Source organism: Hypanus sabinus, chromosome 3 (genome assembly GCF_030144855.1).
Source record: "Hypanus sabinus isolate sHypSab1 chromosome 3, sHypSab1.hap1, whole genome shotgun sequence".
In the NCBI taxonomy this organism is placed as follows: Eukaryota; Metazoa; Chordata; class Chondrichthyes; order Myliobatiformes; family Dasyatidae; genus Hypanus; species Hypanus sabinus.
The window spans coordinates 30,259,313-30,283,322 of NC_082708.1; the positions used below are offsets into that span (position 1 = coordinate 30,259,313).

The 24,010-nt window shown below is 42.6% G+C and overlaps 1 long non-coding RNA gene across 2 annotated transcripts in view; it reads right to left on the reverse strand.

Moving 5' to 3' along the window:
- The window catches only part of LOC132391147 (uncharacterized), a 70,156-nt gene that overhangs the window by 30,324 nt on the left and 15,822 nt on the right, over positions 1-24,010 (reverse strand). For both annotated transcript variants that reach the window (XR_009511097.1, XR_009511096.1), the window contains exons 2-3: positions 22,875-22,954; positions 17,796-17,857 (exon numbers count right to left, since the gene is read on the reverse strand). This is a non-coding gene — a long non-coding RNA (uncharacterized LOC132391147). The remainder of the gene's footprint in view (positions 1-17,795; positions 17,858-22,874; positions 22,955-24,010) is intronic.

Consider the following 24,010-nt stretch of genomic DNA (forward strand, 5'->3'; position numbering starts at 1 on the left):
GCAAGTTTTTTTCACACATAGGATGGTGGGTGCCCAGCATGCACTGCCAGGGGTAGTAGTGGAGACAAATACAATAAAGACATTTTAGAGGCTCTCAGATAGCACTTGAATGTGTAGAGGATGAAGTGATAACGAACATTGTGTTGGCAGAAGGGAGTAGGTTAGTTAGGCACTTAATTAAATTATTTTAGCAGAACATTATGGGCCATAGGGCCTGTACCTATGTGGCATTGTTCTATGCTCTGTGGTAGTTAGAAATTGTTAAAAATCACACAGTCTGCATTTGACTTCACCGATGTTGAGGAGAACATATTGCACCACCAAATGCACAGAACTTGATGAGAAAAAGTGCAAATGATCTACTGCCTCACCTGGGAAAGTGAAAGAAGGGTTGTTGTAAATACTGCCTTGCTTGGATGAGTGCCAGGAAATGGTTGGCTGGTAGTATATGATTGATGCACCGTCAATAACTCTCGGAGACGTGAGGCGAGATCTAGGCTTTTATTGGCTGGAAGAAAGAACAAGCGGCAAGTGTCCACCACACAACATCCTGGAGACTGAGGCCGGGGGCTGTGCCTCCAATTGCCTTTATACCGGGGTCCGTGGGAGGAGCCACAGGAGCAGTCAGCGGGGGGGGGGGGGGGGGCGTGTCCAGACAGGTATATGTAGTTCACCACAATGATAAAGATAAAATTAATAAGATAAAATAGGCCAAAGTCAGCATAGCTTCCTTAAAGGGTATTCTTGCCTGACAAAACTGTTGGAATTCTTTGAGGAAATAACAGGCAAGATAGACAAAGGAGAGTCAGTGGATTTTGTTTACTTGGAATTTCAGAAAACCTTTGAAAAGGTGCAGTACATTAGGCTGCTTTAAAAGATAGTGCCTATGGTATTTCAGAAAGCTTGGATAGAAGATTGGCTGACTGGCAGGATGCTGAGTGGGAATAAGGGGGGCTTTTCAGATTGGCTGCCAGTGATTAGTGGTCATGGTTAGGACCGCTTCTTTTTATGTTGTATGTCAACGATTTGGATGATGAAATTAATGGCTTTGTGGACAAGTTTGCAAATGATAGGAAGGTAGGTGGAAGGCAGGTAGTGTTGAGGAAGCAGGGAGTCTGCAGATGGTATTAGACCAATTAGGAGAATGGGCAAAGCAGTGGCAGATGGAATACAGTGTCGGGAAGTGCACTTTGGTAGAAGAAGTACAGGCATAAACTATTTTCTGAACAGGGAGAAATTCAAAAATCTAAGATGCAAAGGGACTTAGGAGTCATCTAAAGGTTAATTTGCAGGTCAAATTGCTGGTGAGGAAGACGAATGCAATGTTAGCATTCATTCTGTTTCCCAGTTGGCAGGCTTCAGGACATCTTGGCTTGAGTCCTCAGCGTTCTTAAGTGAAAGGGTGAACAGCCAAAAACTGTGGTCTAGTTAGGTACCAATGGCATAAGTAGGAAGAGTGGCGAGCTTCTGCAAATTGAGTTCAGGGAGTTAGGTGTGAATCCATGCAGGACCTCCAGGGTTGCAATCTCAGGATTGCTACCCATGCCACATGCTAACAAGGCCAAAAATAGGAAGATTATACAGTTTAATACATGGCTAAGGAGTTGGTATAGGAGGGAGGGCATAAGATTTTTGAATCATTGGGCTCCCTTCCAGGGACAGTGGGACCTATACAGAAGAAATAGTTTGCACCTGAACTGCAGGAAGGTTTGCATGGGGTTGGGGATTTAACCTAGATTTGCAATGGGAAGGGAACCACAGTGCAAGAACAGATAGTGGAGAGGTTGTGGAGACAGATGTTGTTCAGACCTCAGGCAATGTCAGGGATTGAAAGGGTGAGCATGGTACAACTAGTGTCCTGAGCTACATATATGATCTGCAAGAAGTATCATAGGAAAGGCAGATGAGCTCAGGACATGGATCAACACATGGAATTATGATATTGTAGCCATTAGTGAGATTTGGTTGCAGGAGGGGCAGGACTGGCAGCTCAGTGTTCCAGCGCTCTGTTGTTTTAGACACCACAGAGCAGGAGAGATTAAAGGAGGAGGGGTAGTGTTAAGGGGAAGTATCACAGCAGTGCTCACTCAGGACAGACCAGAGAACTCATCTAATGAGGCATTATGGGTGGAACTGAGAAAGAGAAAGGTATGACCATGTTAATGGAGCTATATTACAGGCCACCCAACAGTCTGAAGAATATAGAGGAACACATTTGTAGAGAGATCGCAGACCATTGCAAGAAACATAAGGTTGTTATAGCAGGTGATTTTAGCTTTCCACATATTGACTGGGACTCCCAAACTGTAAAAGGATCAGATGGGACAGCTTGTTAAATGTGTTCAGGTAGTTTTCTTAATCAGAATGTAGAAGTTCCAATGAAAGAGTGTGTGATACTTGATCTCCCATTAGGGAACGAGACAGGCCAGGTGACAGAAGTTTGTAAAGGGGACCACTTAGTTTCAAGGTAAATATAGTTAAATATAGGTCTGGTCCACTGATTCAGATTCTAAACAGGACAATTTTAATGGTATCACAAAAGATCTGGAAAGTGTGGATTGGGACTGGCTGTTTTCTGGCGAGTGCACTTGTTAAATGGGAAGCCTTCAGAAACAAAATTTTGAGAGCAAAAAGTTTGTATGTGCCAGTCAGGATAAAAGGAAAAGATAACAAGTGTAGGGAACCTTGGTTTTTGAGAGATACTGAGGCCCTGGTCAAGTAAAAAAAAGGAGGTGTATAGCAGATGTAGGCAAGTGGGAGCAAATGAGGTGTTTATGGAGTATAAGAAATGCAAGATAACACAGGAAATAAATCTGGAGGGCTAAGACAGAGGTTGCACTAGCAGACAAGGAGAAGAAGAATCCCAAGGGATTCTACAGATATCTTAAGAGCAAACGGATTGCAAATGGCAAAATTGCAAGGGACAAAGCAGAAGATCAAGATGTTAATCCATGTGTGGAACCAAAAGAGATGAAAGAGATCTTCTTTGCATCTATATTTACTCAGGAGATGGGCACAGAGTCTATAGAAGTGAGGCAAAGCAGCATGACCCTACACTGATTACAGATGAGGAGGTGTTTTCTGTCTTGAGGTAAATAAGGGTGGATAATCACTAGGGCCTGATTAGGTGTTCCATGGTAGACAAGTGCAAAAATTACAGGGGCCCTAGTAGTGATATTTAAATTGTTCTTAGTGACAGTTGAGATACTGGAGGATTGGTAGATAGTTAAATTTGTTTTGCTGTTTAAGAAAGGCTCTAAAAGTAAACCATGAACTTATAGGCCAATAAGCCTGACATCAGTGGGAAAGTTATTGGATGGTATTGTAAGGGATCAGATATATGAATATATGGATAGACATGGTCTGATTAGGGATAGTCACCGTAGCTTTGTGGTAGGTCATGCCAAACCAATCTTATAGAGTTTTTCAAGGAAGTTATCGGAAAGTGGATGAAGGCAAGGCAGTGGATATTGTCTACATGGACTTTAGTAAAACACTTGACAAGATCCCAAAGGGAGGTTGGACAAGAAGGTTCAGTTGCTCAGCATTCAGGATGAGGTAGTAAATTGGATTAGACATTGGTTTTGTGGGAGAATCCAGAGAGTGGTACGAGATGGTTGTCTCTCTGAATGGAGTCCTGTGGCTAGTGGAGCCCACAAGAGACTGGTGCTGGGTTGGGTTGTTTGTCATCTACATCAATAATCTGGATGATAATGTTGTTAACTCTATCAGTAAATTTGCAGATGACACCAAAGTTGGTGTGTAGCAGACAGCAAGAAGGACTATCAGAACTTGCAGCAGGATCTGGACCAGCTGGAAAAACGGGTTGAAAAATGGCAGATGGAACTTAATGCAGACAAGTGCAAGATGATGCACTTCGGTAGGACTAAGACAGATCTTACATAGTGAACAGTAGAGCACTGAAGAGTACAGTGAATCAAAGGGATCTGGAAATACAGGTCCATGATTCATTGGAAGTGGTGTTCCAGGTAGATAGGGTCGTAAAGAACACTGTTGGCCAGTGCAGGTCGATGGGAATAAGAGGTTTAAATGGTTCGACGTGGACTAGATGATCCAAACTGGCTGTTTCTGTGCTGAAGTTTTCTATGACTCTATGACTTTATATCATGGGGACTAGAATATAAAGAGGCCTCACCGGGCGCACCGAATACAGTATATGATCCTCAACAGACTCACGGGTGAAGTGTTGCCTCACCAGGAAGGACTGTTTGGTACCCTGAATGGTAGCGAGAGGAGGAGGTGTAGTGGCCGATGTAGTACCTGTTCCACTTGCAAGGATAATTGCCAGGAGGGAGATCAGTAGGGGAGGGATGAATGGACTAGGGAGTTGTGTAGGAAGCGATCCCAGTGCTAAGCAGAAAGTGAGGGTTGGAAGAAAAGATGTGCTTGGTGGTGGGATCCTGTTGGAGGTGGCAGAAGTTTTGGAGAATTATGTACTGGACACGGAGTACATAATTTCCAGTAATGCCTCCACCCACACCCCCCCACCCCATCATCTCCCATCTCAACCCTCTTTCATGTTATCTCCTTGCCCGCCCATCACCTCCATCTGGTGCTCCTCCATCCCCCACCCTTTCTTCTATCTACCACAGCCTTCTACCTCTTTCACCAATCAACTTCCTAGCTCTTTGCTTCATCCCTCCCCCTCTAAGTTTCACCTATCACCTGGTGTTTCTCTCTCCCCTCCCCCCACCTTTCAAATCTACTCCTCGGCTATTTTTCTCCAGTCACGCCGAAGGGTTTCAGCTGGGAATATTGACTGAATGTTTTTCCATGGATGATGCCTGGCCTGCTGAGTTCCTCCAGCATTTTGAGTGTGTTGCTCGGATTTCCAGCATCTGCAGACTTTCTCTTGTTTAAGGAATGGCGGAGCAGACTTGATGGGCCATGTGGCCTAATTCTGCTCCTATTCTTATGGCCTTACTGCTGCCATTTTGGGCAAGACTACAAGGTCCTAATGCCAGCAGAACACAAGACATGTTGTGACCAGTGGGCCTTGAGTATGCAAAGGCGACCAATGACCTTTCCTTATGACTAGAGGGTGCACGTGTCAATAAATGTTATTCTGACTCCGTGCTCACACCTTAATTCTGTTCAGTCTGATTGCACGTCGAAGGATAGAAACTGTCACTGAGAAATTCATCCTCTGTGGGTAGTGATTAACTTGCTGTGTTGTCACAGCTGTGTGGTATACTGAACCCCTGAAACTCTCATTGAAATCAACAGAATCACTTCCTGACCCAGATGAGAAAATATTAATGCCACTTAGCTGTGTGCATATTTCTAGGAATATTTATCCCATCTTAACATTCACAGGCTGGTAGCAATTTGTAGCAGGCCATCATCTGAATCTGCTCTATTCCTACTGTCATCCCTGCCCCTTGTGGTATTTTATCTCACACCTATTCTATACCAATTGTCTGTTTTGCTTTCACTTCTCATAATGTCAAAGTAGTAAGTACATGGGAAAACACCAGTAAAAGTTGCACATTGTCCCTTATCATTACACAGAGGAGACTATGGAACTCTCCACCAGTATCAAATTGGGATCATCTTTACAAGGGGACTGCTGTAATTCAAAAAGCCAGTGCATCACTACCATCTCGAGTGTGTTTGAAAATGGGAAAGGAAGCTGGCCTTGAAAAATAACACCAATATCCAGTTTAAGCTTCTGTTTTTTTTGTTGTCGAATCTGTAACTGTATTTAGCACATTAATATTATGGTAGGGTGATTAATTCTTAAATGGTCACCCATGATTCGGCAATCATGAACTGAGCCTAGAAATCACACGCAAAATGCTGGAGGAACTCAGCAGGCCAGGTAGCATCTATGGAAAAGAGTAAACAGTCGAAGTTTTAGGCCGAGACAATTCATCAACACGAGAGAAAAAAGATGAGAGGTCAGAATAAGAAGGTGGGGGGTGGGGGTGGGGAAGGAAGAAATACAAGGTGGTAGGTAATAGGTGAAACTGGGAAAGGGGGCAGGGTGAAGTAAAGAGCTGGGAAGCTGATTGGTGAAAAAGGGGAAGGGCTGGAGAAGGGGGGATCTGATAGGAGAGGACAGAAGGCCATGGAAGAAGGGAAGGGAGAGGAGCACCAGAGGGAGGTGATGGGCAGGTGAGGAGATGAGGTGAGAGAGGGAAATGGGAATGGGGAATGGTTGGGGGAGGGTCATTACCGGAAGTTTGAGAAATCAATGTTCATGCCATCAGGTTGGAGGTTATCCAGAGGGAATATAAAATATTGCTCCTCCAACCTGAGTGTATCCTCATCACAGCAGTAGAGGAGGCCCTGGATAGACATATTGGAATAGGAATGGGAAGTAGAATTAAAATGGGTGGCCACTGAGAGATCCTGTTTTTTCTGGCAGAAGGATAGTGGATGCTTAGCGAAGCAGAAGGGAAGTAGATGAACTTTCAAAAGACTGCATGTAATTTATGATTTCATACAGTATATTGGCAAAAGAGTTCATAAAGATTACTGTTCCTATTGCTCTAATTCCTTGTAATGACCATGTTAAAAACTGGTAAGGATAATCTGGTCTGATGAGACATGGTGAGAAAGACCAATGTGATGATGAGTTATTTTATTTACTTAGAGATACGGCATGATAAATGGCCTTTCCCTTCTGTTTTCAACTTGGTTTCCTCCCTACCATCCATCAGGGACATTTATCAGGGGCACTGCATACACAGGGGTCTTAATATTGTTAGGGTTCCCACCCATCCATCCAACATCCACTTTGACTTTCTGCCATCAGGCAGGAGACTCTGATGCATAAAAACAAGAACGGTCAGAATAAGAAACAACTTCTTTCCCCAGGCCTTTAGGCTTCTGAACTCCTGGCCACATCATATTCAAAGTATCACTGGTCAATCTGTTCCATACCTTATAACATTTACTAATAACACATTTTAGTTTGTTACTTATGTATGATTCATCTGTAGATTTTATCCTTACCATCATAAGTTACCGTGTGTTATGTGGTTCGAAGAAACGTTGTCTTGTTTCCATACACATTATTTACATGTATGTAGTTAAGTGACAATAACCTTTGCTCGACTTGACTTCTGGTCCAAGGAGCCCTCTCTACCCAATTACACTCGTGACTAATTAACCTACTAACCCATAGTGGGAGGAAATCGGAGCACCCAGATGAGACCCCCACAGCCACAGGGAGAAAGTACAGACTCCTTACAGACAGCAGCAGGAACTGAACCCAGGTCGCTGGCACTTAGTAATAGCATTTCATTAAACACTACGTTACCATGCCACCCCTGAATCAGTTGAATCAGTTTATGATTATATTAATGGAAAGAGATACAATTTGTTATTCAAATCTAAATGAGTTACCGAAGTTCAAACTACAGAACTTTTATTATCGAAGTATGTATACATTACGCAACCTTGAGATTCATCTCCCTACCGGCAACCACAAAGCAAAGAAATCCAGAAGAACCCATAGAAAAAGAGACCGCCAAACACACAATGTGCAGAGAGAGAAGGAAAAAAATATTGTGCAAACAATAAAAGTTAGCAAGTAACATTTAGATGAAAAGCGAGCCCTCAGACACAAAGCCCGGAGCAGACTGCAGCCTCAGCTGTGTAGAGGGAAGGAAACAGAACTCACTGGGAACGCAGGCAGCATCGGTGGAGAGTGAAGAACAGAGTTAACCTGAAGAATCAGGCCTGAAGGAATGCCATTGCCCTGAAGGCTTCACCCTGATACACTCACCACCTAACCTGCAGAGTATCGTCAAAATCTTGCTTTTTCACCTTTTGAAGTTCTTTGCTTTCATGTTGCTACCATGGGTGGTGATATCTTTACTTATTTTTGTATTTTAGTATTGATCCCAAATTATCAATTGACATGAAACGGTCTGACTATCTCTTTCTGGCATTGAGGCTGTGGTGATGGGAGATGAAATTACCTATACTTAAATATTTTAAAAGGCCACCAAAACTAGAAAAGTAAGAAGCAAGCTTGAATTAAAAAACTGAGAAGCCATTTTCCAGCTGAAAACAGGGTAATGGGGGTAGGGAAAAATGAAAAAAAAACAAGACATGAAATTCATTTCTGAAAATAATTGATACAGTGATACAGCTTCAGTTTACAAACAAGTAGAATGGATTTTCTGAATTTTGTGCAGCAATTTTTGATTGCAGTGCTGATAGGATTTCAGAAGGTCAATCTCACGCCCTTTAATTCTCTTCCTCTCCATGGTTACAAAGCTCTTGTCCACCAGAGGCCTCCCAACCACCTCGAACACACATTAGCAATCAGCTTGTGCTCCACTTCTCACAGAATATGCATGTGCTGAGGTTTTAATATTTATCAGAGCTGGCCAAGCCTCAGCAAAAAGGGAGTTGTCCAGAAACCTAATCCATAAAATTTAGTAACGATCCAATTAAGATGCTGAATTACTTTGGCAAAATTTAATAAAATTCAACAAATGAACAAACTCTTACCTCACATTCAGAATAAGCCCGACGACTTCAGCTCATAGCACTGTGTTTGTTATCTGTTTCTACCAGTTACTTCCATAAATAAATTCCATGTTTGTTATTCAGGTCTCCTGAACATAAATTGGTTATCCTGAGCCAAAATGGGTGGGCAGTCAACCTATTCTAGTGCTACAGCTTGGCTTAGTCAGATGCACAAGGAATAAACCGACTTATATTCAAGTCAAGGACATAAATACAGAGCCTTTGTGATCTAAGGAAATCCCACAAGAACTTTGTGGCCAATAAATTATTTTCCAAGCACAATCTCAATTGCAACAAAAAAAATCAGAGCTAATTTGTTCATAGTGAATTCTCACAAATAGCAATGAAATGTTAGCAAGACCAAGGAATTATGCCTCAAACATCAGGACCTTGAACTAGAGTGAACTACCTTCAATCACCCAGCATGGAACTGATTCTACAACCAACGGACTCACTATCAAGGACATGTTATCAATATTTGTTATTTATCAATATTATTTTTGGGTTTTTTTCTTTTTTGTATTTGCATAATTTATTGTCCTTTGCACATTAGTTGTTAGTCCAAACACGCTGGAGGAACTCAGCAGGTCGAGCAGCATCCGTGGAAATGAGCAGTCAACGTTTCAGGCTGAGACCCTTTGTTAGGACTGAAGAGAGAGGGGGCAGGGGCCCTATAAAGAAGGTGGGGGGAGGGTGGGAAGGAGAAGGCAGGTAGGTGCCAGGTGAAAAACCAATCAGAGGAAAGATCAAGGGGTGGGGGAGGGGAAGCAGGGAGGGGATAGGCAGCAAAGGTGAAGACGGAATGTAAGGGGAAAGCACTAAGACTAGTAGAAGAAGGCAGAATCATGAGGGAGGTGATAGGCAGCTGGAAGAGGAGGCAGAGTGAAAGTGGGATGGTGGAAGGGAGAGAGAGGGAATTACCGGAAGTTGGAGAATTCGACGTCCATACCAAGGGGCTGGAGACTACCCAGACCGTATATGAGGTGTTGCTCCTCCAACCTGAGTTTAGCCTTATCATGGCAGTGGAGGAGGCCATGTATGGACATATCGGAATGGGAATGTGAAGCAGGGTTGAAGTGGGTGGCAACTGGGAGATCCTTTATGATCTTTTTGACCACAGCATTCACAATGTACTTCGTGTTTACTAGTTATTTGTCCATCTTTGTGTGCAGTTTTTCATCGATTCTTTTGTGTTTACTGTGAGTACTCGCAAGAAAATGAATCTCATGTTGATATATGGTGACATACATGTACTTAAATAATAAATTTACTTTGAAATTTTGATTGTGGACATCAGGAAGGGGAAGTTGTGAGAACACACACCTGTCCTCAGTGAGAAAAGGCTGAGGACATTCCTCAGCTGGAGGACGGTTGAAAGGCTGAGCAGTTTCAAGATCCTGGCATCAACACCTCAGAAGATTTATCCTGGGCCCAACAAATTGATGCAATCACAATGAAGGTAATTGGACAATGCGCAGGAGTCTGAAGGTCCACACTCTGTGATTCAGAAACAGCTTCTACCATTCCTTCATCAGATTTCGGAACAGTTTATGAACACTACCTCATTATTCCTTCTTTTTCCACTACTTAAATAATTTTGTAATTTATAGTAATTTTATGTCTTTGCACTATGCTGCTGCCATAAAACAAAAATAATACTTTGGGTCATTAATGCTCTGATTCTGATTCTAATATTGCAATAAAGGCCTAAATAATCTGGCTTACTGATAAGGATTGTCATTAACCCTTTATTTGTATTCATTTTAATAGTGTTAATCCCAGTCATTCCTCCTAGTGTGTCGGATAAATTGCAGCTTTATTAGTTTAGATTTTAAAGAGTGATGATCAGCTTTACTTGTCACATATAGATCAAAGCACACAGTGAAATATGTCATTTTGCATCAATGACCAACACAGTCCAAGGGTATACTGGAGGGTATACTGGAGGCAGTCCACAAGTGTTGTCTTACTTCCTGTGCCAATATCACATGACCACAATTTACTAACCCTAACCCAGAAATCTTTGGATTATGAAAGGAAACCGGACATCCAGAGGACACCCACATGATCAAAGGGGGAGTAGAAATTCCTTAGAGACAGCAGCAGGAATTGAACCCCAATCTTACAGCTGACAATGTTGAGCATTGTACTAACCGCTATGCTATGTACTGCCAATACGAATCTCTTAGATTCAAAGAAACTTAAGATAAACTTAAAATCAAATATTATTTTTATGCCTGGAGCATTTTCCCTGTGATTACCACAAGATTACACCAGCATCACTGAGTGAATATTATATCAGTCTTATAATTAATACAATGTGGAAAATAAACACTACTGGATTGATAAAGACTTTCTCTAACTCCCCGTCTGTTCCACACACTAGGTTACTCTCCATACCAGGCTGAACCTAGGACTGGTAAAAAAAATGATAAAATAAAGATTACTTAAATAAAAATTTAAAGTTCCTCTGTGACCCATCTACGCAATCCAAATGAATCTAAGAGATTGCAATTTATAATTTACAATTCTTAATTCTTACAACTCCTGAAAATCTATTACATTGAATATTTAATCAGACATAAAATGTAAAGTTATTCCATGAATGAAGTGAAATTATAATATAAGAATATAAAAACATATTAGGAGCAGGAGTAGGCCTCTGAGCTTTTCAAGCCAGCCCCACCGTTGAAGTATGATCATGGCTGACCTCTCCCACCTTTCATCGCCTCTTCTGTGCCAGTTCCCTATTGCCCTCAGTTCATTTGCAGGCATCATAAACAACATTTTCTATACATCCCAAACAAAGGAGATTCAGCAGAGGCTGGAATTCTTAAGCAACATGCACAAAATGCTAGCGAACACTGCAACTCAGGCAGCACCTATGGAGAGGAGTCAACAGTCTACGTTTCAGGCTAAGACCTGATGAAGGATCTTGGAGCGAAACATTGGCTGTTTACTCCCATCCATAGACTTTGCCTGACTTGCTGAGTTCCTCCAGCATTTTGCACATTTTCCTTACATCCCTTTTGTTTGCAAAATCCCCCATGAGTAAACCTCTCCTTGTTTTGGCAGCTCTGAGATCTCTGTACCTTGCCTGCATACCCCCAATTTACTTCAGTCTTCCGGTGGTGACCATATCTTCAGTGACCAGTTCCTTGAGCTTTGGAAGGCACTCACCACCTACCCACTCTCTTTCCTCCTGTGAGACACCTTGAAACCTTCTTGTGTTACCAAGCCTTTGGTCACCCCTCTTCCTATGTCTTAGAGAAGCTGCAGTCAAGTTTTGCTGAATAATGCTGCTGTAATTTTTCTACATGAAAAGTGATCCATAAAAGGAAGTTGCTGTTTTTGAGAGTGACCGACAAAACTATTTCCTGTTGGCAGTGAGATAACCTTCTTTTGCAAATTAATTGCCTTAATTGGTTGGAATGATGAATAATAACAGCTGAAGCATATAAGAATTAGGCTGTTATAAAAATACATTTCATTGCCTCTCATTCCTCACCCAGGGATCGGATCATTCGGTTTCTATCACATTTTGCCTGCAGGATCGTGCAGAAGAATTCCAAGCATGTATTCCCCTTTAGGGATGTAATGCCTAGAATTCAGGACAACCCACATTAAATGGTAAAGCTCAATGGTCCCTTGTGGCCAATTACTTTGTGAAGCTAATATACCTGTGCGTTAATGCAGCTGAGCAAGAACAGCTTTCAGTAAAATCACACAATTTGAAAGATAGACAACTAAAATCAGAGGTTTCGAGTATTTGATCACAAGCACGCGTGCATTCAATGCATACATATTTAAAATCTTATTTGGATAAAGTGTGAATAATTAAGATTTTTGGAGCACCGAGACCTATCCCACCATGAATCACATCTCAGGTTAGGAAAAGATTTGCCTTGCAGTAAATTATCCTTTTATCATGTGAAGCTTTGCACTGCCCTCATTGATTCTTTATCCTCTTAAACACGTTCCAAAGGCCCTCCTGATAACTAAATTGATAGATCTGCTGCCCAGACTGAAAATGAACCATACAACTAAGGAAGATAATCATTGATAAGTACTTCTGCAAAATATACCATTGAAACAAAGGAAGCAGCAAAAGCATTTTTAAACTGTCAAAGACCAAATAATCCAGAGGAAGAATTATAGTCATCACCTCACTACTGTATTTGACAGCGATTAGCATAACGCTATTACAACACCAGTGACCTGGGTTCAATTGCCACTGCTGTCTTGTGCGTTCTCCTTGTGACCATGTGGGTTTCATTCTGGTACTCTGGTTTCGTCCCACATTTCAAAGACGTAATTGATCACATGTCATATAATTGGCTGGCATGGGCTCCTTGGGCAGGTAGGCCCTGCTATCATGCTGTATCTCTGAACAAATGTATAATATAATTTGCAGATAACCAGATGTCATTAATAGTAATTCCATCCTTCAGATAGCTCTGGTGCACAGCATCCATGGCTAATTGTAATTTCACCTGCAACCCATGTTGAACAAGAGCAACAGCCACCGAGAAGGTGGTGTTGCCAGCGAACGTTCCCAACGAGATTCGGCTTCAGATTCATTTACCGATCACACGTTTATTAAAAAAAACAGAGTGAAATGCAATCATTTGTATTAACAACCAACGCAACCTAACGATGTGCTGGGGCAGCCTGCAACTGTCACCAGGGAGCAGGGCCTTCGAATACACGGACATCCCTTTAGAACAGCGATAGGGAGGGATTTCTTTAGCCAGAGGGTGGAAATCTTTGCTGTGAAAGGCAGTGGAGGTCAAGTCGCTGGGTGTATTTAAAGCAGAGGTTAATAGGTTCTTGATTAGTAAGGGAGTCAGTGGTTATGGCAAGAGAATAGGATTGAGAGGAATAATAAATCAGCCATGAGTAAATGGTGGAGCAGACTTAATAGGCCGAATGGCATAATTCTGCTCCTATGTCTTATGGTCTTACAGTCACATATTCTGGTGCTGAAATAACATCCCCAAAATTGTTCATTCAATAAAACAACTGCAGCAAAACAAGTCCCTTTGCTCCTTGCCGTCCACCCAACCTCCCTCTCACACACACAGTGTGTCTTGTGTCCGTCTCCAGTGGTCTTGTGGACTCGCAGACATCAGGCCTCCGACTTCCCCGTGGAAGTGGGGTGACGTGCAGGGTCGGGTGCTTGAGACCACAGAGGGGCATCTGCAAGGGGCGATGTCTCAGGAAACTGATATCCATCATCCTTCTTCTCGACACTTCTCAACATCAGACAAAAGCTACAGAGGCCTGAAGGCCCATACCTTAAAGTACAATAACAGTTTCTCTCCCACTGCCATCAGGCTTTTGGATAAACCTGAAAAATCCTAATTCCACCTCAGAAAATACACCCAATTTACAAAAATGTCATTATGTTTACTTTCATTTATATTTTCATGCATTATTTATAGTATATCTGTTGTGTTTGAAATATACTGTGTTGCTGCTGCAAAAAGCTAATTTGCATACCATTTAAACCCTGGGCAATTATCCCCAGGACAATCAACTGGAACTTGCAACTGAAGGTGCCACAGTAGCACAGCAGTTTGTGTAATGTTTTACACAGCTAGTGACTGGCGTTGAATTCCGACTGCTCTGGCGGGGAAGGCTAAGTTTGTGATGGACTGGGCTGCAGCATCTTGTACTCTGAAGGAAAGAGTCACAGCTGCAAGTCAGGTAAAATTGATGACTCCCATCTTATTTAAGAGCCATTTTCAAATGTTAAAAGCTGACAATTCCAATTAAGGAGTTTGCATGTTCTCCCTGTGACTGTGTGGGTTTCCTACAAGTGCTCCAGTTTCCTCCCACATTCCAAATGCGTACGGTTATTAAGTTGTAGGCAAGCTGTTGTGACATTGGAAGTGTGGTGACACTTACAAGTTGCCCCTGGCACGTTCTGGGACTATATTCGCCTTTATGTACAATAAAACAACACAATTTATTGTACAGTATGAATGCTTCACACACAAAATGCTGGGGGAGCTCAGCAGGTCAGGCAGCATCTATGGAGTGCAATTAGCAGTCAACGTTTAGTGCCAAAACCCTGCGTCAGGACTGTACGTTTCGAAGTGCCTGTGGCAAATAAAGCTCATCTTTCATCGCCGTTCCCTTTCTGTGCCCTTGTGCTCATCTATTCCCAAAATAAAATCTGAATTTAAAATGTTCATAATCCGCAACTCGGTTTCAGACAGGTTTGGCCTCACGGGGCCAGATTCTATTCCATACCTCAGACTTAAATCAACAATCAAATCTCTTCCCGCAGATGTTGCTTGACCTGCTGAATGTTTCTAACAATTCCTGTTCCTTCGTTTACCTGAATCCCTTGCAGGTTAAAGATTAAGGCCCAGCAGGAAGGCAGCAGGATCCCAGGGAGTAAGTCATTTCTCTCCATCACACTATCTTTCTACACAACAACAAATACCCTCCAAATTGAGCCCACCTTTAAACCCAGGGAGAGGAATTAAAAGTGACTGTCATGATTATATCAACACAGGTTTTTGTAAATAGTGCCAAAACAAAATGATTGACGAAAATCCCCGTAGAGTAGGAGAATGAGGGGAATTTTCATAAAGGTAAAATTATGATGGTTTTAGATAGGCTAAAGGGAGGCAGGGTTTTATCCACTGAGATTGGCTGAGACTAGAACTAGAGGTCATGGGCTAAGGGTTAAAGGTGAAAGGTTTTACACCTTCAGCAAACTGTGTTCAATTCTGACCTTCACTGCTAAGTGGGTGGAATTTGCATATCCTTCACATGATTCCATGGGTTTCCTCTGGCTGCTCTGGTTTCCTCCTATATCCCAAAGACACATGGGTAACCAGGTTATCACTCACTTTAAATTGTCGCCAGTGTGTAGATGAGGGCAATGAAGTGGATAAGTGTTGGTGTAAATAGGTGTTTGATCATTGGTACAGAGTCAGAGGCTGGGATGTCGTGCTGTAATATTCACTGACTTTACCTCGCTTTGGAGACTCTGAGAACTACATTCACTACAGCTCAGTAAGGTGCCTCAACGACCCCGTCCAATGGTACTGACCTCAGCAACTATAAAGTGCTTTGAAGTGGCCGGTAATGGATCACATTAAGTCCCATCTTCCTGCTACATTGGACCCTTTCCAGTTCATATATCACTCAAATTGTTCTAGTGATGATGCCACAGCCTCTGCACTCCAGTCCGTCCTGTCCCACCTGGAAAATGGTGCTTCATATGCCAGGATGCTGTCTATTGACCAGCTCAACATTCAATGCAATCACCCCTCAGAAGCTGGTGGGTAAACCGTCCTCGTTGGGTCGCAACACGTCTCGTTGTAACTGGATCCTGTCCTTCTTGACAAGAAGGCCACAGATGGCAGAGACCTCTCTAGCTCCAACATACTGAGTACTGGCGCTCCCCGGGACTGTGTGCTCAGCCTGCTGCTGTTCACACTGCTGATGCTGTTAGTTCCAGATGAAACGAAATCATGATGACACAACCTCATCAACGATGACAAGCCGGCATTCAGAGAGGAGGTAGGGCAACTGGTAGAACGGTGCCAACACAACAACCTGTGTTTCAACATGGACAAGGCCAAGGGAGTGACGGTGGACTTCAGGAAGTTGCAGACTGACCACTCCTCACTACACAGAGAGAGTTAGGAGTTCCATGAGTGCACGTAATGGATGATCTCACCTGGTCCTCTAGGTAAGAAATCACAGCAGCGTCTCCACTTCCTGAGGAGTTCTCCCCACACTCCCCCCCAACATTCTAACCAATTTTTAAAGGAGCACAATTGAGAGTGTCCTGACCAGCTGTAGCTCTGTCTGGTACAGGAATTGCAAGGTATCTGACTGCAAGTCCCTACCAAGGAATTCGAGGACTACTAAAAGGATCGTTGGTGTCTCTCTTCCTCCCATCAAAGATATTTATCAGGAGTGCTGTATATGCAGGGCCCTTAGCATTGTCAATGATCCCTCCCATCCATCCAACGATCTCTTTGACCCCTAACCATCAGGGGAAGTGCCCTAGCATTAGAACTGTTAGGATGGGAGTCAGCTTCTACCCCCCAGGTCATAAGACTACTGAACTCCCTGCCACCACCCGGGTATCATCGTATGTCATGCACTTCTAGCTTATACTGTTTACTTTTTAACTTGTGTCGTAAGTACGCTTATTATTTGTTAATTGATTTGCGATGATAAAGCTTTATGTATTAAGTGTGTGAGTTATATGTACTGAGTTGTACACCTTGGTCTGGAGGTACGCTGTTTCCTTTGGTGTGTATGATCGAATGACAATAAACTAGAATTTAGACTTGAACTTGAAACTGAAAATGGACATGGTGATTATATTGTTGATGCACCATCAAAAACTCTCGGAGACGTGAGGCGAGATATAGGCTTTTATTGGCTGGAAGAAAGAACAAGCAGCAAATGACTACCACACTACATCCTGGAGACTGAGGCCGGGGCTGTGTCTCCAATCGCCTTTATACAGGGGTCTGTGGGAGGAGCCACAGGAGCAAGCGGGGGGGCGTGTCCAGACAGGTATATGTAGTTCACCACATTTGTACATAATACATTGCACAGGTCCTTTGGCCCATGATGAGGGGCTAACCTTTTAACTACTCCAAGTTCAGTCAAATGCTTCCCTCCCGCATAGTCCTCCATTTTACAATCATCCGTGTGCCTAACAAAGACACTCTTAAATACCTCTAATGTATCTGCGTCTCCCACCTCTGCTAGCAGTGTGTTCCATGCATCCACCATTCTCTGTGTTAAAAAACTTACTTCTGACGTTTCCCTCTGATTTCCTATTGTGGAAAGTGTTGTGTAGTGGTCAGCATATTGCAGAACATATAGCAGCCTCAGTTTCTACACAGATTCTGAAATGTGAGGCTATACAATGCAATGCCCGGGTGTTGATCTCATCCTGAAACTAAAGGCCTCTGTAAAGCACTCAACTGCAGTTCTTGCTGGTGACAGTTCAAGGGCTGCAACTAGCCAAAGGCAGGGGTGTTGTGAGCAGGTCCGAGGCTCGATTTCCTTTGGTGGGGGAGGACGAACGGTGATATGTAACTGGTTGATAGGATAATTTCAATGTCTGAAAGATTATACCTTTAGGGTAACAAGGGATGTGCTGTGCTGATTAGCAGAGGCCGAGGCTGCCAACTGTGCAGCTGTGTCTGTGCGTGACACAGCACTTTCAGGAGGGGAATAAAGGATGCATTTTAAACACATTAGTGCTCCTCATACAAATGTATGCTGTGTAGCAGTACCTGCTGGTTAGGCGAGATCCTTCCACCCGGCTGATTGGCTTGTTTTGTGTTTCCCATTCTCACTGAAAAAAGGACTACACTCAGCAGCCATTTGATTAGGTACACTTGTTACTGCAAATATCTTGTAGGTTTTCACAAATAAAACAATGTGAGGCATTTTATGTTTAAGAAAAACCATAGTAATCATTTACTATAATCAAAGGAAATAAATGTGTTTGTGAATTATGTACAATTCCACCAAGTATATTACCCTACAATCTCATCAGCCAATCATGTGGCAGCAACTCAATGCATAAAAGCTTGCAGACATGGCCAGGAGGTTCAGTTGATATTCAGATCAAATGTCAGAATGGGGGAGAAACATGGTCTAAGTGACTTTAACGGTAGAATGATTGCGGTCCCAGGCAGGGTGGCTTGAAAATCTCAGACTGCTGATCTCCTGAGATTTTCATGAACAGCAGTCCCTACAGAGAATGGTGGGAAAAACAAATAACATTACAATGCCTTGAAATGGAAGAGGTCAGAGGAGAATGGCCAGACCGGTTCAAGCTGACAGGAACTCAAACAGCCATGCGTTACAACAGTGGCGTGCAGAAGAGCATCTTTGAATGCACAACACGTCAAACCTTGAAATGGATTTGCTCCTGCAGCAGGAGACCCTGAACATACCTTCAGTGGCTATTTTATTAGGTACAAGAGGTCTCTAATAAAATGGCCACTGAGTGTACATTCCTGTAGCCATATACCTAATGGACAAGGTGCATATGCCATTAACAAGTCCTTTGAAGGCCTAATTGACAAATTGGGTATTTGGTTCATTATTAGTAGAGTGAAAAGGTTGTCTTACACACCGTCATACAGATCAATTTATTACAACTGAGGTAATACAAGGGAAAAAATGATGTAATAAAGTGTTACTCTACAGAGAAAGTGCAGTGCAGCCAGATAGACAGAAGGTGCAAGATCACAGTGAGGGTAGGTTGTCAGGTTGAGGTTCTTGTACTAGGGGAACATTCGATATTCTTATAACAGTGGAATAGAAGATGTCCTTGAGCTTAGCACAACTTGGTGAACCTTGGCAAATGCTACATTCAAATAGAAATGGATCTAGTAACGTTTGTCCTTTGAGTGATGTGTGAAGCCCAGGGAGAAGAAAGGATGTTCATGGTCCTAGGCACTATACCATTGTACCAATTAAAACTAATCCAACCTGCCCACATATGGTCTATTTCCTTCTGTCCTATTCCTGGTTCATGTGCCTGTCTAAGTACCTCTTAGGTGTTGCTATCATAATTGCTTCCACCTGCGTCCAAGGTATTTCTCACCATAAATATTCACAAAGGGTTTTATTGCTGTAATAGGCTTAATTTTTGGAGAAGCATATCCTTATGTACCCTGGCAGAAAGCTATGAACCAGGTGCTGCAAGGCTCCCAGGCACTCAGTGTTAACTGGATGTCAACACAAGATTCAGAATCTCAAGACAATATTAAAAAGATCAGAAAATTATGGGTTTAGAGTATGATGCAACAGGTGTGAATTCTTTAAACCAAGCATCAATTACTGTGGCCACACCATTGACGCACAGCATTACACAAGTGTGCTGAGAAACTTCAAGCGGTGGTTAACACACCAAGGCCAAAGGTCGTGTCACAGTTGCAGTCCTTTTTTAGGATTTTTCATTTACTATAACAGTTTCCTGCCAAGCATTCTCCATCCCTTGAACTCACTACTACAGATTGGGAAGAAATAGCAATGGACAAAGTGATGTGAAATGGCTTTCCAAAAGACAAAGGAAGAGTTGATGTCAGACATTACAATCTGTTTTGTCCAGTGAAGCTTGGCTGTGAAGCCGAACCTTATGTTCTAGGTACAGTCATGTCACATGTTATGAGCCATGGAAGTAAACATCCCATAGACTCGGTATCATATTGACTGCAGTTGAGTGAGTGAACAGTTTCAAGTTCCTCGGTATAAATGTCACCGCAATCTCACCTGGACTGTACACTCTGGCTTTGAGGCAAGAAAATCACAACGACGTCTCTTCCACCTCAAGTGACGGAAGAAGTTTGGCATGAGCCCCCAGATCCTCAAGACCTTCTACATGGGCACCATTGAGAGCATCCTGACTGGCTGTGTCACTGCCTGGTATGGGAACTGCACCAACTTTGACCACTGGACACTGCAGAGAGTGGTACGGACAGCCCAGCACATCTGTGGATGTGAACTTCCCTCCATTGAGGAGGGAAGGCCTGTGCAAGGAAGGCCTGGAAGATCATCGGGGACACTAGTCACCCCGACCATAAACTGCTTCAGCTGCCTCTGTCAGGCAAACGGTACCGCAGCATTAAAGCCAGGACCAGCAGGGTACAGAACAGCTTCTTCCCAAAAACCATTAGACTTACAAATTCACGTCTGTACATCACAACAGAGTCATAATGCAAAGATTTTTACTCCCTTTCTCCAGCTTAGTCACAGTTTCTTGTGGAACCCATTCAATCATTCCTGAAAATGAATAAGACATTTTACTTCTGTACCGTACCACTCAGCTACAAATGGCTTGGTGGAAAGGGTTTGTCCACAGTTTATGGAATGCACTGTAAGCAACAGCAGCAGAAAATATTACACTGACACTGAATCAGAAGCTCACCAATTTCCTCCTTGCACCTTGCAATGCAGCACACTCCACAAACAACAACTCACTAGCTATGCTGTTCCTGGGTCAACCCTTGTGCTCACGCTTGGATCTCCTCAAACAGGAGATGTAAGACAAACAGCTGAGACAAGTTCAGGACTCCTCAAGCAAGGAGGTTTGATGTTGCACTCCTGGACAAGCAGTCCAAGCAGGACTTCAGAGGTGATCAAAAGAAGGTACTTCAAAAGATTAAGGACAGAACTGAATCATTCTCCTACACAATGGAGATCGTGCCTGATGTCATCCGGAGACGACACATCAATCACCATGGAGGGGGCCCCAGAACATGAGATTGTTTCATAGACACAACTCTCACCTGCCAAGCAGAGTGACCCACCCCCCCTCCACCTCCCCATCAAGAAAGACGTTATCCCACAAGAGTCAGAAAGCTTCCATTGTGGTTAAATCTTTAGGCCTGAATGAAACAATTTGAAATTTACTATTCTGTGGATATATATATATCTCTGTACAGTATATATAGATAGATAGATATAATCTAACTAGAGAGCAATATGTTACATATTTGATTTGAGATGCATTCTACATTGAGTTGAAGTTTATAGCTAAGCAGGGAGGAGTGTAGTGTATTTAATATTTGAGTGATATTGTAAATATTTTGTTTGATAAAGTATTCTTTCTCTATTTACATAATTCATTATTGGTTATATACATGAATGGCATATGCATTAGACCAGCACATCATATTTGCACACCTCAGTAAAGAAAAGAAGCTAAGTAGACACATATCTGGGCTCCCATGTTGTTATTTCAATTCGTTTCTGGAGTTACAAAACATAACATACACCATGTTGTGTTGTGTACCACTTTGCACTAGGTCCTGCTGTTCATACTTTCAGCCTTTGTCTTGCGTTCACATCATCGACGCATTATTATACATTTTCAGCAAGCAACAAGGCAGGACCTCAGAGTAAAGAGCAGAGATCAGCAGTGGAGATACTAACCGAATTTTCACTCTTTTGCTAGAACGTACTATCTTTCCATCTGCAAATTTGAACGCCTTGTAAGTGGGTGTATCTGTATTCACCGTTTTCTGCACGTCATTCTGGTTTCATTCGCTTACGTCGCTTTCAAGCCATTTTTCTCCACACACTGCACGTGCATGCTGTATCAATAACATCAGATCATAAAGACTCTATCATCAAAATCTCTGCATTAGTAAGTGACTCCTTTTCAAACAATGTGACACGGCACTCTTCTATATTTTCAGGTTTGTTATTTTCCTCAGTTAGTTTAACTAGTTTAGTTCTGTGCGGATAGTTTTTTGTTGAGAGATAAGTACCTTGACAAACCGCACATTTCAATCTCCAGCCGTGCTTGTTTAATGAATTTGTGCCAAGCAATGGTCCCCTCATCTGGTCACTCTGGGACCTAGGCTTGCTACACTCTCATTTCTGCTCAGGGAAGAATGCCATTTCCTGGCCCAAACTAATTCCAACTGTTGTCTTGGTTGCCCTTTCTCCAAAAATCCTCTTCAGTGCCAACCTCATAGATACAAATCATGCACTTAATGCTAACTGTCTGTCCTTCATGTCTAGACACGTGGTATCCAACAATTTAAAAGCCAATACTGCTTCAGGAAGTTCCATTTTGGATTTACGCATGCAACTGTATTTTTGCTCAAAATCAATAATATAATCTAGGACTGTCTCTGGAAATTTTGTCTCAGTCTGAATATATCTCATAAATCCTATCCTTTCCTTCCTTCAGAAAAACTGGGTCAAGTGCATTTATTGACCATCCTCTTTGTTCAAGTCTTCCACCAAGATTCCCATCGCGGTCTCTCTTGCTCTTCCTGAAAGGGACAGCACAACTGCAAGGGCCCGCTTCTTCTTCTCAAGCTCCATAACTCGAGTCCACATTCCAATTTTATATTTCCAGCTGTTGTAAGGTTTGCTCTCATTGAATGCCAGCAAAATCCTACAATTGGAAACCACCCTCTGCTACCACTGTTAACACTTAAACAACCACCATTAACACTCAAACAACGAAGACAAGCTTTTCTTTCGTTTAAACAACTTCACTTTATATGTTCACATTCAGTACATAAGGACACCATCTTCTTACCCACAATTCACCTCCACCCTACGAACACATGCCCAAAACAGTGAAAGTGTGCATCCCAGCTAAATGCTTGCATAGCCCAAATGAACAGAACTCAGCACTCAATGCTGGGGAGGCTAGTGTACACGACGGAGCATGCTGAATTTGCAGCTTCCTGCAGCTCTTTCTGATCCTGAGCAATGGCCCCTCCATACCAGATGGTGATGCAACTAGTTAGAATAACACATGTGTAGAAATTTGTGAGTGTCTTTAGTGACATACCAATTTACCTCAAACTCCTAATTAAATATAGGCATTGTTGTACCTTCTTTGCAATTGCATCAATATGTTGAGCCCAGGATAGATCTTCAGAGATGTTGACACCCAGGAACTTGAAACTTCCTTCTACAAAGAAGAAATTAGAGTCATAGAGAAGTACAGCACAGAAAATGGCCCTTTGGCTCATCTAGTCCATGGCAAACCATTTAAACTGCCTACTCCCATCCAACCGCACTGGGACAACATCCCATCCAAGCTTCTCTTAAGTGTGGAAGTTGAGCTCGCACGCACCACTTGTGCTGGCAGCTCATTCCACACTCACACGACCCTCTGAGTGAAGAAGTTTCCCCTCATGTTCCCCTGAAACTTCTCACCTTTCACCCTTAACCCATGGCCTCTGGTTGTAGTCCCACCCAATCTCAGTGGAAAGAGCCTGCTTGCATTTACCCTATCTATACCCCTCATAATTTTGTACACCCCTATCAAATTTCCTCTCATGTTCTAGAAGGAAGATACAGTCCTAACCTATTCAATTTTTCCTTATTACTCAAGTCCTCCAGACCCAGCAACATCCTTGTAAATTTTCTCTGCTTCTTTCGACCTTGTTTACGTCTTTCCTGCAGGTGGGTGACCAAAACTGCACACAATGTTCCAAATTAGGCCTCACCAACTGTCGCTGAGTCAAAATCATGGAATTTCCTCCCTAAAAGCACTATGGGAGTACCTACACCTCGGGTACTACGGCGGTTCAAGGCTGCATCATCACCACCTTCTCAAGGGCAACATGGGCAATAAATGCCGGTGATACCCACATCCTGTCAATGAATAAATAAAAAAAAAACAATGCCTTATACAACTTCAACATAACATTCTGTCTCCTGTGCCCAATACAATGATTTATGAAGGCCAATGTGCCAAAAGCTTTCTTTATGACCCCACTTACCTGTGACACCACTTGCAATGAAGTATGGGCCTGTATTCCCACATCCCTTTGTTCCTAAATTGTGGAGATTTTCTTCCACAAATGGCATTAGTGAATCAAGTAGGAATTTACAGTAATTTGCATGTTGTGGTCATTGTTCATAACACAAACTTTATATTCCATTTTAAATTAAATAATAGATTATTTTTATCCGCAGGCTGAGTTATGGTATTTGAACTCATATCTGTGGATTATTGATC